Raw genomic sequence first — 16,992 nt, forward strand, 5'->3', positions numbered from 1 at the left:
AGTTGGGTGGTGTTTCCTCTGACACATTGGTGCGGCTGGCTTCCGGGTTAAGCGAGTTGCACAGATGAACGTGGTACCTTCAGGCGTTTTGAAATTGCTCCCAAGGATGAACCAGTCTACAATTTTTCTTTCTGAGGTCTTGGTTGATTTCTTCTGATTTTCCCATGATATCAAGCAAAGAGGCACTGAGTTTAAAGGTAGGCCTTGAAATACATCCACAGCTACACCTACAATTGACTCAAATGATGGGAATTAGCCATTCAGAAGCTTCTAAAGCCATGACATAATTGTCTGGAATTTTCCAAGCTGTTTAAAGGCACAGTCAAATTTGTCTATGTAAACTTCTGACCCACTGGAATTGTGATACAGTGAAATAATCTGTCTGTAAACAATTGTTGGAAAATATTACTTGTGTCATGCACGAAGTAGATGTCCTAACCGACTTGCCAAAACTATAGTTTGTTAACAAGAAATTTGTGGATTGGTTGAAACACTTAGGTTGGAGTCATTAAAACTTGTTTATGTAAACTTCTGACTTCAACTGTATTTTATTGGTCAGTGAATCAGGAAGTTTCATATGCCCCAACAACATTAGACAACCTTTCCAAAAGTCCTTAATTTGCTGAAATACGTCATTAGAATCAATGATGAGAGAACAGGCAGATTAACTCATACCTGACATCGACATGGTGGTGTAGCAGGAAGCTCGGAATACCGTGAACCAAGAGGTTCTGAGTTCTAATCCCAGTTGAGGACATTTTGTGTAATAGTTACTGTCTAAATAAATATTCACAATGTAATCATGTGTGTAAAATATGTAAGTTGTTAACAGTGTTTATGAGTATTCCTAACCTTGCTGACAGACAAAGAGCTATGCATGGATCAGTGGTTAATCAATCAGGGCGTTCATTTATTCAGTAACTAGATGTGATGTGTAATGAAACATGACACAAATGTTCTTGGAACATTCCAATGAAATGGGTCGAGAACATTTTATATGTTCTGTTCTGAGTATGTTTGGTGGGACGTTGATGGAATATTCTCCTAACCCACAGAAAACTGGACACAGGAATGTTCTCATTTAACGTGTCTAGGACACTAATACTGTACTCTGAGAATATGGCAACTATGTTCTGTTTATGTTTGGTGTAAAGTTGATTGGAATATTCTCCTAACCGCCAGAGAACTGGACACATGAATGTTCTCGCAACGTTCCCATGATATCTTAAATTCTGAGAACATGGTAACCACATTCTGGGTAATTTCTATTAGACATTAATGGAACAGTCTCTTGGAAGCATTCCTTGAAAATCACAGGAATATTCATATGAAAACATTTAGTTAATGACCTAATGAGACTCTTAAGGGAATGTTATCTTATGTTGTGGGAACGTTTGTTTGTCCGCTGAGACTGTGGTTGTGCCAACTACAATGCCTATACAGATTATGTCCAATCGCAAGTCTTTCTGTGGCATGTTGGCAGCTATGCAAATTATTTATTTTTTGTAGTAAAAAATGCTAGCGCAAGCACAGAGGAAAATCAGAAAGTGTTAGATCAAAAATGTCATTTCAGCAGCCTGACATCCAGACGTACAAAGGCAAGGACAGCAAAATGTGAGTGACACACTTTATTACATGACAAGGACCCGGGGCTGAGTATAAAATATGTTCCTGTGCTTGTCTGCAGTTGCGATCTTCAAGATACATTGAAAGACAGGGAACAAAGCCAACAGTAATGTCACTGATCTAAAAGTGGACTTTCCTGTGGATTCAATCAAATATGTTGTGCCAGACCAGACATTTTAAATAATGGATGCCACAACAATTTACAATAAGTTATTTGAGCTTGCAAAATACACCATTATCTTCTACCTCTTTATGATATTAATCTAGATTGTGTATAATGTGCCTTACCACCCACTCCAATGTTATTTAGAAGTGTTAACATTATAGTTACTGTATTTCAAACCGGATATAGCAGCCTTACATTTACTATCCAGGTTGGATAAAGCTAGTCAAAATAGTTACTCAAAAAACTGGACACTAATGATATCAAAACAAACTAACCAAAACCATTGGAAGAAGTCACATTTCAGATTTAAAAAAATAGTTGCCTCCAGTAAATAAATCAGTTGGGTCAAGGATTAAAGATGGGAAATGATTATGAGCATGATTCATATTCAGGACTATTATTATAGATTGTTAATGTCTCGGGACAGGATCTGTCACTGTGAGAGGATGACTGTAACCTAAGTACATGGCTTCCCCCTGGACACAGTCTCACAGTCCTTATGTCCCATCACCACTGCAGAGCCTCTGTCTCCTCTACAGTGTCTTTCCAACACCGCTGAAGGTTACTCAAATTAGGCCAGTCAGACGTTTTGAAGTCTTTCTCATTTCTTACCCTCTTGGCTGCTCTTACCCCCCCCCCCCCCCCCTTTCTCTCTTACAGATACTCTGTCTCTCTCTCACATGCACAAACACACTCCACTTTCTTTCTTTCTTTCTCTCTGTCTCTCTGTCTCTCTCTCTTGCGCACATGCCCTCTCTCATGCACACTCTCTTACACAGCCGCTCTCTCACTCTCTCTCTTTTAAACACACACATACACACATACACACTCATTAGGGGTTCACAGCGAAGCTCATTAGGGGTTCAAAATGAATGCTACCGATTGGCCTATAGTGGGCACTGTTTGAAGCGGTCTCACTTAAATCCTCATATCCTTCACCCCGTTTGACCTAAAGAGTTGAAACTTTGTATGTAGGTGTATTTCCTCATGCTGAAAAAAGTTGTCTCAAGGACCCATAAGGTCTCAGGATAGATTTTCCTCCAAGAACATTCTAGAAAACCTTCTCATGAACCATAAATCCAGTATGTAGGCTCATGGTACATCTCTTAACTAAGTTTAAGAAACGCTAAGGGATTGGTTAAGAGAAGGCTGAGTTATTTATAAATCAGGAAATCTGTAAGTGTCCATTTTAAATACTTAAAAATCACTCCAAAATTGCCTATCAACTTGAATCTGTTTAGGGTCATCCAAAACCTTACCATGATGAACCACGTAAGTTTGGCATTGATGTCTTAAAAAATAAGGACACTATTACCAATTCACTTTTTTGACTATGCAATGCCAATGCTTAAAATAATCCTTAAAAAATATTATTCTCATGGACTGATATTTGGACTCTTCACAAAAGTCTTTAAAGAGTTTGAGAAAATAATGTTGATGCATTCAAAGATGGCCACATTATACAAGTAGATCAGTCTTTCCCAAACTCGGTCCTAGGGTGCACATTTGATTCTGCTTATTCAAATAATCAACTAATCATCAAGCTTTGCTTAATTGAATAACCTGTGTAGTGATAGGCTAAACGACTAAACCTTGGGTCCGAGGACCGAGTTGGGGAAACACTGCAGTAGATTCATATGAGCAAATGTGCTAATATGCTCAAATACGTGAGAAATACTTCAACAATCTTCTCATGAACCATAGGACAAAATTACAATTACAGCACTCGACTAAACTTCACTTGCATAATCCTTGTGGTATGGAAAGATGCTTTCACTGATTGCACATAAATAAAGATAGTTCCTACATGATAGATTGCTTGCTTAGTTATCCAACTGATCTTGTGTCCCTTTCTTTCATCCTGTGAACCCCGTTCATTGCTGCTCACAGCTATATATATTTTTTTTTTGCGTCCTGCTGGTACCTAAAATAGCTTGACCGAATAGTGCTGGTTTGTTGAAGCAGTTAGAGACCGACTAGGGGAGAAGATAGAGGAGAGAGAGAGCTCAGTCTTAATTCATCAACCTACACAGAGAGCAGAGCGTGTTGCCCCATTCAACGGATCTGGGGCAGCTTGACTGAGCACTGAGGGATAGGCCATCCATAAGGGACACAAGTTCACTGACAAATTAACCGATCTTGTTGCACCCCATTTTCTCTGCCCTCTCAACAATTTCAGTGCAGATTTTAATATATTTGAAAATGTAAGTGTTTTAATGTGATTTGTTGGTATTTCTAAGGTTACTGGAGAACCATTAGACTGAATCCTCTAATGTTGCAAAACAAGGCACCTGCATCAGCAGTTACATCATCAGCAGGGGGCCTGAATCATGTCTTAGGAACTTATATAAACCAAACAAAATTTAGGACCAAAAAGGAAATGTGATGATCATGTTCTAGAACCTGAGATGTGTCAATAAAAAAAGGCATATTTTATTTTCTACAGATCCCCAAGGCTCACCAGTAGGACGAGAGTGGAAGAGACATTGGCATCATTAAGGAAGGCTGATTCTCAGCATTCCCTCACGGAAGCAGAATATTCTCACTGTCTCTTCAAGCTGTCCCTGTTCAGGACATTGTCAATTTTCTTAACATTCAATATAGAATGGATACATTCTCAATCTCACTAAATAATTTGAAGAGATGATGTATGATTGTGCTATTCTGAGATCTGCTATGCCAGGTTTCCCCACCCCAAAAAAATAACCAACAAAAAAATAATAATGTATCTTTTGTCTCTGTTTCATAATTTTCCTTAAATTTACAAGAGGTTGAATGTATCTCACCGGAGAAAGCATGCGAGCGAGCGAAACAACTCCACTCTGTCCTTGTATGTGTAGGCCATCTATCTGATGCTGTCAGGTCCAAAAGAGAATGACATTGTTGCCGCCCGTAGCATTCAGTGCAAGGGAAGCCAGTGAGCAATTGGCCTCCTTTTGATAAAAAAAGTATAAAATAATAGCCAATCAGCATTGAGCTTAACTGGTTGGGCTAAACTGTGAATGGTCCTGGCGCACCAAAAAAAGGAAAGCCATTTTGGATTTGGCGTCAAATCAAATCGCAATGAACGCATTTGTCATTGACAAACAACTTGAATTGTGGCATCTAGTTGTGTTGTTGTCCTCCGGTGGCTAGCTAGCTAACAAAAATGGTCCCTTCCCTAAATTAGACATGGATGGAGATATGGATTTGGACTTCGTGGTTTTACTTAATTCTCCATACTGGCCAATGGTTATAACGGCGATTCTGATCTAACCATTAATTCATACATTATTGTGCTCCTGGCCTGAGAGGATGGAAGTTCAATTATGTAGCTAGACGTAGAAGGCTAATGTTAACTATCTAACGTTGCCCATGAAATGAAGTTAGGCTAGCGAGCAAGCATTTTAGACAGGAATTCTAGGGCAACAAAAAATAAAAGCGAGTAGCCCTACTGTGTGACAGAGTGATAGACCGTTTCATCAACATGAAAGAGTGGATGAAAGTAGGGGAAGTATTTCAGTTTTTTCTACTTGCACGAACGTGCACGCACTCACACACACACACACACACACAGAAATCAAAACCATGGACTGCCACATATTTTGCTAACGTTGATTGGACTAAATTGTGTTTGGTATAATTTAGTTGTCACTGTATTAGACTAAGCAGAGATGATTTGATGTTGAAATGTTGACGTTGAAATGGAGGCCGTTCCTGTTTTCTTTGTGACTTGCGGTAACTCTGTGGTTCTAAATCAATAGTTGTTCAGTGGTTCAAAAATGTCTGAAACATTAACTTGCTTGGCCATGCTCTAGGTCATGTAACTGTTTGTCATACGCAGTATGTTTTGTGGACTTCACTGGACAGAGGCTGCTCTCCGGTTTTGTGCTGAAACAAAGGTGTGGTTGAATTTATTCTGCTACTGTGTCTTTTTATTGTCTCAGACTGTCTGCCTATACATCACGGTTACAGGGCATATGAACTAACAGGTTATAGAGCAAACAACGCAATTATCACAACACGGGTTGTAATATGGCTTTTCTGTCTGGCTTCCCAGTGATTTTACACACGCATTGCTACTGCTTTGTACTCACATTGTAGTGATGCACCAGTCTGGAAGAGAAGGTCTGGTTTCTGAGCCGTAGGGAACGGTAGTGTTGAACTGTCCTTTATGTATCAGAAGAGGGTCAATGTTATATGATACCGTTTTCGATTGCACTTTGTCCTTTTACACGGCTGCATGCATTGTTCAATCATTTAATCATCGTTTCACACATCATTGATGAAACTTTAATGAGATATTACCCCCCCCTCCCCCTCATGCACCAAATCAGATGTAGTAAAGGACATGGAGGGGGAAACCCTTTCTGCAATAGTAGCCCACCTAAATCAGCAGAGTTCGTGCTGATGTGGACTTAACTCAGCTATGAGAATACTCAGGTATACATCCTCCTCTCTCATCTATTTAGCTTCTAACTCTGCTATCATATAACATACAACTGTTAAGGGAATGTTTATCAATGATGACTAATTATGTATACATTTCAATCAGGACTGACTAATCAGAATACTATTATGTTACAGTATATGTACTAATCAGAATACTATTATGTTGCTGTATATGTATGAGTTTTCTTTCTTGATCCCAGTACTGAATATAATGTGTGTGAATGTGGTCAAGAGTTAGAACAATGACTGTCTGTTCCTTGGTAGGAATGAATGAACGATATCTTCAGACTGGCTAGAATGCTTATCTACACTAGAAGACCTTGGCTCGTAAATTATATTAAATTGGTAGGGAGACGGATGTGGGAAGGCTTGAGATACAGCCTTTGTACTGGAACGGAGATGGCACGGGTTGGTGCTGAAACTAATGACGTCATTTTCAGTTTATAACCTGTGGTAAACTGTATCGTATTCAGTACTCTCATGAATAAAGGCTGCTATTTGACTTTAAGACCGGACTCTGTCCATTTCTATAAAATAAGGGTCATACAAATTCTTATGAATTGACAGTGTTTAATTTTAATTGGGAATTAAAACAGAGCAAAAAACAGAGCAACAACAACATATGCAGTGTATGACTCTAACAGTTAGGAAAATAAACACAGAGAGGATAAGAGACGCAGGCCTACACAGTTACTGTCCAGGCTCTCATCAAACATATTAATTTGACCCAAATTACACTATACAGTGGGGAGAAAAAGTATTTGATACACTTCCGATTTTACAGGTTTTCCTACTTACAAAGCATGTAGAGGTCTGTACTTTTTATCATAGGTACACTTCAACTGTGAGAGACGGAATCTAAAACAAAAATCCAGTGGGTAAATTTGGGTAAATTTTGTCATCGACTGAGGGACCTTACAGATAATTGAGTACAGACATGAGGTAGTCATAATTAATATGCTAAACAACTTTTTTATGTGACTTGTTAAGCACATTTTTACTCCTGAACTTATTTGCTTGCCATAGCAAAGCAGTTGAATACCTATTGACTCAAGACATTTCAGCTTTTAATTTGTATTTAATTTTTTTGAAAAAAACAACATGTCCATTTTGGACTCTGGCAGCTCCTGACAGACGGGCGGCTCTGGCAGCTCAGGACAGACGGGAGACTCTGGCAGCTCAGGACAGACGGGAGACTCTGGCAGCTCAGGACACACGGGAGACTCTGGCAGCTCAGGACAGACGGGAGACTCTGGCAGCTCAGGACAGACGGGAGACTCTGGCAGCTCAGGACAGACGGGAGACTCTGACAGCGCTGGGCAGGAGGAAGACTCTGGCAGCACTGGACAGGTGGGCGCACCTGTAGGGAGGAGATGGAGAGACAGACTGGTGCGAGGGGCTTCCACCAGAAGGCTGGTGCGTGGAGGTGGCACCGGATAGACCGGACCGTGAAGGTGCACTGGAGGCCTTGAGCTACGAGCCTACCCAACCCTACCTGGCTGAATGCTCCCCGTAGCCAGGCCAGTGTGGCGAGGTGGAATAGCCCACACTGGGCTGTGCTGGCGAACCGGGGACACCATACGTAGGGCTGGTGCCATGCACCCCGGCCCGAGGAGACGCACTGGAGACCAGATGCGCTGAGCCGGCTTCATGGTACCTGGCTCGATGCCCACTCTAGCCCGGCCGATACGAGGCGCTGCTATGTACCGCACCGGGCTATGCCTGCGCACCGGGGACACCGTGTGCCTCACGGCATAACACGGTGCCTGCTCGGTCCCTCTCTCTCCACAGTAAGCACGGGGAGTTGGCTCAGGTCTCCTACCTGACTTAGCCACACTCCCCGAGTGCCTCCCCCCAAGAAATATTTGGGGCTGCCTCTCGGGCTTCCAACCGCGCTGCCGTGCTGCCTCCTCATACCACCGCCTCTCGGCTTTCGCTGCCTCCAGCTCTGCCTTGGGGCGGCGATGCTCTCCAGCCTGTGCCCAGGGTCCCTTGCCGTCCAGAATCTCCTCCCATGTCCAGGAGTCCTGAGATCGCTGCTGCTGCCCTTTACCACACTGTTTGGTCCTTTGGTGGTGGGTGCTGTCTGTGATTTATTTAGAATTTTAGGCACACTTAACCAGCATGGCTACCACAGCATTCTGCAGAGATACGCCATCTTATCTGGTTTGCGCTTAATGGGACTATCATTTGTTTTTTCAACAGGACAACACACCACCAGGCTGTGTAAGGGCTATTTGACCATGAATGAGAGTGATGGAGTGCTGCATCGGATGACCTGGCCTCCACAATCACCCGACCTCAACCCAATGGAGATGGTTTGGGATGAGTTGGTGTAATGGATCCTATGTGTAGCTGGTGTAGAGAGTCAGGCGCAGGACAGTAGATATGAGTAATCAACGTACTTTTACTCAAAATATCAAATATACAAAGTAACAAATACACGCACACCATGACAGACCGACAATACAATAAACAATCACTCACAAAAAAACATGGGAACAGAGGGTTAAATAATGAACAAGTAATTGTGGGATTGAAAATCAGGTGTGTAAAACAAAGACAAAACAAATGGATAATGAAAAATGGATCAGCGGTGGCTATAAGGCCGGTGACGTCGAACGCCGCCCGAACAAGGAGAGGGACCGACTTCGGCAGAAGTCATGACAGTTGGACTGCAGAGTGAAGGAAAAGCAGCCAACAAGTGCTCAGCATGTTTGGGAACTCCTTCAAGACTGTTGGAAAAGCATTCCAGGTTAAGCTGGTTAAGAGAATGCCAATTGTTTGAAAGCTGGCAAAGGGTAGCTACTTTGAAGAATCTAAAATATATTTATATTGATTTGTTTTAAGAATTTGTAGGTTACTCCATGATCCCATATGTGTTATTTGATGTCTTCACTATTATCATATAAAATAGTAAAAATAAAGAAAAACCCTTGAATGGGTAGGTGTGTCCAGAATTTTGACTGGTACTGTATTTAAACCACTTCCATATACAGTAGACTTCCATAGATTTTTTTTAAAACTGGTACCGGGCTACCTTCAGACAAGTCTTGTGATGCTTATGGCCGTCCTAGAGCAAACATGTACAACAGATGTGTTCGTGAGAGTATCACATGATACAAAGACAGCGACACAGCAACTTTCAGAGGGAAGTACATCCATTGGGCAAAAATGAGCTGAATCAACGTTGTTTCCACGTCAATTGAACCACAAAATTCATTGTGATCAATCAATCAGTCAAACTGTATTTGTCACATGCTTCATAAAAAAACAGGTGTATACTAACAATGAAATGCTTACTTATGGGCCCTTCTCAACAATGCAGAAATACTTTTTAAAAAATTTAGAAAGATGAAAACACAAGGAATACATATACAATGAGTAACAATAACTTGGCTATATACTCGGGGTACGAGGTAATATATACTTATTAATGATTTGGTAAGCTCCTCAATGTTATCGGATGAACCCTCAGACATAATTTACAAATGAAGCATTGCGCTTAATGAGTCAGATCAGAGGGAGGCAATAGGGATGACCAGGGATGTGTAATAAGTGAGTGCATTGGACCATTTTCCAGTCCTGCTAATAATTCAAAATGTAACAAGTACTTTTGGGTGTCAGGGAAAATATATGGAGTAAAAAGTACATTATTTTATTTAGGAATGTAGTGAAGTAAAAGTAGTCAAAAATATAAATAGTAAAGTAAAGTACTGATACCCCAAGAAACGACTTAAGTAAAAATAATTTAACGTACTACTTAAGTACTTTACACCACTGAGAATAGGCCAATGCATATGTCCAAAACCTGCTTCAGGTTTACAAAAACATTGTTGCCTTAAATTGGTTTATCATGTGTAAGAGAGCCATGGGGTCATGTTCTTTCAAGAATTTGAGCACATTATAAAACATTATACAGTACGTATGTACTTTCTAGAAAGTGCTTCAGAAATGTCTACCATGGGCACATGAAGACTTCACAGGCTAAAATATAGTTTTCAGACTCACAATTGAAAACATCATCAGTCTCATCCCACTGTGCACCAGATGTCTCATTAAGGATGTAGCGTCTTCTGGGAAATATAATTTTAGAATTTCGTTTTGTTCCCACTTATTAAGCAAGGCAATCTGATGAGACACCCCAATGAGACTGAACATCCTACTGTATCACTGTCCTCCAAAACCACAACACATAAACACCGATTTACCATTATATTGCCTATCAGAGTCATACAGACACACATGGATGCACCTGTCACTGTTTGAGAGGATCCTAATTCCACCCAAAAAGGATTATAGGGCACTACACAATTCCATTTCATGAGCCATCAAGCAGACTCCTCTAAAACATACAAAACATCTCTCCTGGAGAGAGAGAGAGGAGCTCAGAAACATGTGTCAAGGCTTTTCAGTGTTGATTTTAGCATGTAAATCTTTTAGCATGTGACTCAAATCCACAACACAGTACTTAACAATACCTGAATTGCACTATGACAGTGACAATCGGTGTACAACAAACTGTTAGGGCATACATAAAGCTGTCCCAACAGCAGAGCTTTCTTTTCAGCACCATGGAGTGAATCCTTACCACCACTACACCTGGCTATTAGCGGAGCCTTGTCTGGCAGTGAAATAGTTCATTCAGCCTCATTTACTGCCTTTTAAAAAAACATAGCTGACATGGCTGACTTGCTTAAACAAATATGGTTTCTACTGACAATTGAGATGGACAAACAATGGCATAAGGGAACGATAATAGTAATTTTGATTAAGACATAGCGCTAGGACGGACGTAGTCAATACAGTATAACTATTTGTTGAGCACTTTTGAAATATACAGTGACAGAATTCGGAACATGGGCCATTCTTACAGTATTCTCCCTGTACACCACCAAGTCAGAACCGTAGGATAAATAAAGGGGACATATAAGCAGACAACGAAAGCTCTTACAAAGTTCGAAGGTGACATTTCACCACCAAGTCAGGACAGTAGGCTAAGTTATGAGGGGGAAAGGGACCAAATTATTAGGGTGGGGCACATGGGCTACTAACAGCTTACTACACAACATACACTTTCTTAGCTACAGTATACATGTCTCCTTAGCATATTACATAATTTATGCAACAGCATACAATACATTATTGGACTCTCAGTTGTGCTGCGCTCACTTGAACAGGAAGGTGGCGTGGCGGTCCTTCTTGTGGGTATATTTTGTCATCAAACTTTGTCATCAGTGTCTAGCATTCTCTGGATTTATGGTGCTTTCAAGACAACTGGGAACTGAAAAAAACAAGGTTGAATCATGACGTCAGTGATCTTCAGGTTGGAGCTCTAGAAAGGTCCCCGAGTTCCCGACTTCCTAGCTGGATGACCGTTCAAAACTTATTTTCCCAGTGGAGCTCACTGAAGTCTGAGATTTCCAAATTCCGAGTTTCCAGTTGTTTTGAGTGCGGGAGAATGTATTCAACCTTTTCTGTCTCATGGTGTTGCATGTGAATGTTTATTATTTTAAGCTTGGAAAAGAGGACCTTAAACCCAGGCTTGGACCACACACCATCTCCACAGAATAGCAGGCAGGGAAGCAAAATACGGATTGCTTTGCAAAGCTTGCAGTTAGCCACTGATTTCTTCAAAACCACTCATTGTTGAATTTGCGATTTCCAACTTTTTGTGTAATGTTTATGTTAAATGGCCGATGAGCACCGATAAGTTTGATCAATAATGTCTCATTTGAAAAGGATTTGCCTGTAGATTGTCGACGTGATTAATGACGATGACCACTTGTCTAGCGGTATGATGTTGACATGATCGGTCCAATCAAAGCTATGGTAGATATAACGTGATTTGACGTCATTTTATTTTATTTGAAGTAATTTTACCCTTTTTGCTTCCAGGTTTAACCCTTTTGGGTTCCATAACCTTTTTGGGTTCCATCTGCATGGAACCCATAAGGGTTCTACCTGGTATCAAAAAGTGTTTTTCAAAGGTTTATCCTATGGGGACAGCGGAATAGCCCTTTTAGGTTCTACTATATAGAGGTCTGTGGAGATACAGGAATATTTATTAACGTATATTTTTATGTTGAGTAGGAAAGAAAACAACAATTGACCTCAACTTGCAAAAAATATAGTTGAATTACAGGCCTTACTATAATGTTGCATCTTCACTTTTGAAGTTCATCCATTTTAATACAGTTAAACCCCAAACTTTTCTCTCCCTCTTACCCCACCAACCCAAAATAACCCTGACTCCATCTCATTGATTTATAAACGAGTGGTCTTATCACCATCGGCACTGGTACGTATCTCAGTATCCTCCCTCATGACGTGGCCAACTCAGCACTATTCCACTATGTGTGCGTGTGGCTGTGGCTCCTCTGAATCACCTCTGCTGTGCCAAGAGGAGGTGGACTCCTCTGCATCTAAACCAGGATAGTCTCTGTCCAGGCAGTCCTGTACACATAGTGCCCCTGAGGACCGACAGGCCTGAACATCACCTGATAACACAACAGCACCATAGCATCTTGGAAACATCTTGGAAATATTCACTTCTCACTGTGGATGTTGATGCCTTTCAATACAATCATCTTAGTCTTGATTTGTAATATAGATGTTCTATCCTTATGCTTATGACTCATGACCAAGGTATGCTTATAAGGAATATGGAATTGCTCAGCTCAGTTGGTAGACCATGGCGCTTTCAATGCCAGGATAGTGGGTTCAATTCCCGGGACCACCTGTACATAAAATGTATGCATGCATGACATAGTCGCTTTGGACAAAAGTGACTGCTCAATGACATATATTATACTGTATATTATTATCAGGTATGAGATCTATAAACTGCTGCATTTTCACTGAGTTCCACTTCACCTTACAAACAACGCCCTTCAGAGTGATGCTGATGCGGAAGACTTTGAAATCAGCCCAAGAAAATTAACGCTTTTGTGGAATACGCAGTCAACATAGGCAGTGATGCTGCAACGCCTACAGGTACAAGCTACACATGGTGGAATGGGCCAATGTGGTTGATTTGGTATGAGAAACCTAGCTTTGACAGTTACGATAACTTTTAAACCATGATGGTACAGTGTAGCAGCTGTTCAGTGCATGAGCCCTTCCAGAATAGCTTGTTCAGCAGAATTGACCTTGCATGCGCCTCTCCAAGCATTGTATTGTACGTATACTGGAACAGGGCTGTTCCTTTCAGGATGAATAAATAAACTGCTGCCATAATCTCATTTGATCAACTATCTACCTTCCATGTTCTCCAACTGTTAGGATAGCAATCTAACAGAATTGTATCAACATTATGTCAATCTTATATCAACTTGATATCAATGGATTAATAGAACCTGAAATGGTTGTTTGTCATTTTCTCTCGGGTTAAGCAGTTTTATTGCAACAATGTTGAAAAGACATTTGAAAAACATTGAGTTGTGACTAAAAGACACTCCACCGAACACTCTGGTTACAGTTTAATCAGCATACCTGAAGTGGATTGAATCCATAAGGTGTGAAATATGTTGTTTCAATGTTTTCTAACGTGAATATCCCCATCCCAAGTTTGACTCTTTCACACACATTTTCCACTATTATGTAAGATGATACTGCAGCACTGTGTGAAGCTACGCACGAGGACTTGGCACAATGCTGAGAGAGAAAGTTCCTCTCTGGCAGCTTCCCTTTCCCTGAAGTGTCTCTCTGTGCATTAAAACCGTAGGAATTTACAACTGGGGAAGATATTATCGTCTGCTATAATTACTCTGAGCCTTTCCTTCTCCCACCGCAGTCCTCTAGATAGGCACTGTAATGAGGCATGGTATGGCCGTGACTAAATTATACAAGACCACTGCATTCATCACTGATCATCAAACATGCACATACAGTAAGAAAGTGCACATTACCTGTATCGGAGAGAGCTGCCGTCTCCTGAAAACGAGAGACAGAGGGACTTCTCTCTGTTGCACCTGCAGGACACTTGAGATATGGTCTTGGAAGAAGGGGGAAAAAGTATTATCTTGAAGATGAATCGCTTTTGGTTTACCCCCTATGAAAAAGATAAGCCTATTGTAACTGCTCAGTCCCTGCAGTCACCCCTGGGGATCTCTTCCCAAAAGCCCTCTTCACACACACTCTCTCACACATACACACACACACACACACACACACACAAAAGAGTTGTGGTAGGGCCTGTGCTGCTGAGTTAATCAGTGGGGGAAATGAAAAGAAACACACACGCACATTAACATTCTCTCACACTGCAAATCAGCACCAGCATCAGAGCTATGTGCTGTTTCCCTGCTGTATTTCCCGGCACTGCAGCCTCATTGGCTGAAGAGCTACTCAATAAAAATCCTACTCGTCATCAATTGGGTGGTGGGGCTTTTTTATGGCGCACTCTGTACTCTGCTCCTCCTCCTCCTCTCTGTCATTTTTTTCTCTCTCCAGTACATACAGAGGGGAATGCTGAGCTTTGAAAATTATATGAAGGGTGAAATGGAGGTTGGAGGGTTGGAATGGAGAGGGAGAGAGAGTAAGGGAGCGAGGGAGGCGTAAAAGCTGGGAGAATCGATAGGCAGGGAGGAGCGACGTGCCGTGCAGACGCTGAGCCTGGTACAATGCAGGGGCTCAGAGAATCTGGCCGTATGTGCTGCTCTCTCCTCCCGACAACGCTGCCTCTATACAGGACCAGAGTGCAGTGAGGTGTGTGAAGCGGGAAAAGGGGGTGCCAATCTCCCAGGGTTGGCTCTGTTGCAGCAGAGCAGTCAGGAAGTTTGTCCAGGCAGCGGCCATGACGCTACAGCAAACTCTGCTAGAGGAAAAAAAGCTATACTGTCTCTCTCTTTCTTTCTTTCATGCAGGTAATATGCACCTAGTGAATTATTTAAGATGCCAGAGGGAGGGTGGGGTAAGCTACATGGATGACAGCTTTGCACACTTTTGATATTCTCTGAACCAGCTTCACCTGGAATGCTTTTCCAACAGTCCTGAAGGAGTTCTCCCATATGCAGAGCACTTGTTGGCTGCTTTTCCTTCACTCTGCGGTCCAACTCATCCAAAACCATCCCAATTGGGTTGACGTCGGGTGATTGTGGAGGCCAGGTCAGCCAATGCAGCACTCCATTACTCTCCTTCTTGGTCAAATAGCCCTTACATAGCTTGGAGGTGTGTAGGGTCATTGTCGTGTTGAAAAACAAATGATAGTCCCAACAAGCGCAAACCAGATGCAATGGTGTATCTCTGCAGAATGCTATGGTAGCCATGCTGTTTAAAGTAATGACGGACTGTCGTTTCTCTTAGCTTATTTGAGCTTTTCTTGAGATAATATGGACTTGGTGTTTTACCAAATAGGGCTATCTTCTGTATACCACCCCTACCTTGTCACAACACCACTGATTGGCTCAAACGCATTAAGAAGGAAATAGATTCCATAAATTCACTTTTAACAAGGCACATCTATTCATTGAAATGCATTCCAGCTGACTACCTCATGAAGCTGGTTGAGGGAATGCCGACCGTGTGCAAAGCTGCCATCATGGCAAAGGGTGGCTACTTTGAAGAATGTCAAATATAACATATTTTTTGATTTGTTTTACACTTTTTTGGTTACTACATGATTCCATATGTGTTATTTCATAGTTTTGATGTATGAATTTGATTCAATTTAAAGACAGTTTTTTGTAATTTGGCTCAGACTTAACCAATTTAAATGAAGTTTTATTTGTGTTAGGGTTAGGGTTATGGACAAAAATAGGGGGTGTCATGTCATCTACCAAATCATCATAAAGGAACTCACAGACTGCATATTGATCTTTGTCAATGTATTGATAATAGCACATGGATAATAACTAAAATATATTGCCTCCATATAATAATTGGTTGAGAGGCCCTACATGTTCTTCTGCACTTGATATAGTAGCCAGTGCCCCAGCTGTGGTGTGCTTTTATGGAAGATGAATATAGAGACATTGGTGTGACCGCCAGTTTCACCATTAGACTTATTGCACCATCTGGGCACAGTGCCAGAACCTTAAATGAATAGCAGCCAGACAGACAGGCAGGCAGCCTTCCATGTCCAGGATGTAACAGGCCATTTAATTTCCTTTAGCGATACCCTTGACGCAGGAGCCATCAGCCCTGGCCCACTGCATTACCAGTGATTAAAACAATGCAACCCAGTATTACAGAGCTACAGCTAAACCAAAATTAAGTTCCCATTCCACAACTATGGTCATAGGCCTACCTCATTCACTGCACTGTGAGTCTTGAACTAGCTTGTTTTTTAAGGTACAGTGAGGTGATCTCATAGTTTAGTGAAGAAGGAGCACTAGTGCACACCAATTTAGTGAGTGCTTCACTAATGACTAATTAATCATGTAGCCCTGCCTTTAAGATACTGGATGGACTGCAATCGATCAGCATTAAGATTGTCACTGAAGTTTGATAGATAAAACCATTTGTGTACCAAACCTTTCGTTTATGGTTTCTGTTCACATAGGATAGTGAGAGAGCGAGAGAGAGAAAGGGGGAGTCTCAATTGCATATTCCTTGTGTCCTCTCTCCTTGCCTCCATTCTCAAAACCCATTGGAGAAGGTCAGGATCTCTGGCTTTCTCATCCAATGGGTTTTGAGAAGGAGGCGAGGAGAGGGGATGTGAGTAGTATGCACTTGGCAAATACTGGTTGCAATGAATAACAGTGTAACGCTCGTCGTTGTATGAAGAAGGAGTTGAACCAAAGCGCAGCGTGGTATGTGTTCATGAT

The 16,992-nt window shown here is 41.5% G+C and overlaps 1 protein-coding gene across 2 annotated transcripts in view; it reads right to left on the reverse strand.

The window, feature by feature from the left end:
* The window catches only part of LOC110527738 (synaptotagmin-2), a 73,733-nt gene extending 59,174 nt beyond the window's left edge, over positions 1 to 14,559 (reverse strand). The window contains exon 1 of one of the 2 annotated variants that reach the window (XM_021609214.3): positions 14,134 to 14,559. The gene's annotated coding sequence lies outside the window, so the exon portion shown is untranslated. The remainder of the gene's footprint in view (positions 1 to 14,133) is intronic. The other variant, XM_021609209.3, reaches the window with a different exon arrangement.
* Positions 14,560 to 16,992: the final 2,433 nt, after the last annotated feature.

This window comes from Oncorhynchus mykiss, chromosome 7 (assembly GCF_057628025.1).
Source record: "Oncorhynchus mykiss isolate SJ-2025 chromosome 7, ASM5762802v1, whole genome shotgun sequence".
In the NCBI taxonomy this organism is placed as follows: domain Eukaryota; kingdom Metazoa; phylum Chordata; class Actinopteri; order Salmoniformes; family Salmonidae; genus Oncorhynchus; species Oncorhynchus mykiss.